Raw genomic sequence first — 1,471 nt, 5'->3', positions numbered from 1 at the left:
TTACATACATTATTGATTTCTAATTTTATCCAATTGTGGTCGGAGAACATACTTCGTATGATGTAAATCTTTTTAAATTTACAGAAGCTTGTTTTATGGTCTAGCACGTGGTCTGTCTTGTAGAATATTCCATGTACACTTAGAAGAATGAATATTCTCCTATTTTGGGGTGAAATGTTAAGTAGTTGTCTGAATCATATATATTTTTAATTTTCTGTATATTATGATGTTTTAACATCTTAAAAAACATTTCTGGTTTTCTATTTTCAAGTTCACTTATTCTTTCTTCTTTAAATATCTTTTATGAATCCTACCCAATCAATTTTTTTCTCTAAGAGACTGTACTTTTCTAATCTAAAATGTTTATTTAGTTCTTTATTACAGTGATTCTATCTCTCTGATACTCCTTACTCTTTCCACATACATCCATCTTTCTCCGTAGATTTTTAAACATATTTTTCATAGTTATTTAAAAATCTTTGTTAGTTTCAATGTCTGGGTCATCTATGGGTCTGTTTTGCACAGCTCTTTTATGCCTACCAACTATCATCTATCCTCTGGGTTGTTTGAAATCTCAGCTCGGTCAGCTAAAGACTTAAAAGGCATTTATATGGAGATTTGATTGATCACTTTTCATATTACTCTGTAACAAGATCTATATTTTGAAATTAAGTTACTCTTAATTTCTAATGAGAATAAGATTTTAGAGTTAAAAATTATTTTGAATTGAGATATAACTATAATTACACAAGTAATCAAATATATAACAAGTGTTAATAAATAGTAAAATGGTCTATGGCCATGCCACCTTGAACATGCCTAATCCCATCTAATCTCGGAAGCTAAGTAGGGTCAGGCCTGGTTAGTACTGGGATGGGAGACCACCTAGGAAGACTGAGTGCTGTAGGCGTAAAAATAAATAAATAAATAAAAATAAGTAGTAAAATGTAAAAAAAAAGTTATTGGAAAAACATTTTTAATGAATAAATGGATGTTTTAAATTTTAATTTACATATATAGGTTAAATGTTAGTTATTGCTAGACTGATTCAGAGTTCATTTTCAGTTTGATTCTTATTTTAAATTTTATATATACAAGCATTAGGAATCCTTTTTCATGTCAATAAATAGATAGAAATTTTTGTAAACTAATGTCATTCTTTTCTTAGAATTCCTTTGGAGTTACACGTGAAATCTACATACTAATCTATCATTAAAAATGACTTTTAAGAAGCATTTGCTTACAACTGAATTATGTCCTCCTACTTTTATTTAAAAGAAAACAAAGAACTTGAAAAATAATTTATCCAGAATATTTATTTTCTCAACAACAGTTATTTTCTCAATATCAATATTTTGAATCATCCCATTGTTTAATGTCCCCAAGGATTTTATGCCCCAGGGCAAAGTAGTCAATAAGCGATAGCTATTATTAGCACTATCTACAGATCCCAGGTAGCACTCAAGGCACT

At 28.8% G+C, this 1,471-nt stretch overlaps 1 pseudogene; it reads left to right on the top strand.

Moving 5' to 3' along the window:
- Window positions 1-791: 791 nt before the first annotated feature.
- LOC112477210 lies at window positions 792-910 on the top strand (annotated as a pseudogene).
- Window positions 911-1,471: the final 561 nt, after the last annotated feature.

Source organism: Pteropus alecto, unplaced genomic scaffold, assembly GCF_000325575.1.
Source record: "Pteropus alecto unplaced genomic scaffold, ASM32557v1 scaffold160, whole genome shotgun sequence".
Classification (NCBI taxonomy): Eukaryota; Metazoa; Chordata; class Mammalia; order Chiroptera; family Pteropodidae; genus Pteropus; species Pteropus alecto.
Note: the sequence above shows the minus strand (reverse complement) of the source record. Positions and strands in the feature narration are given on the sequence as shown.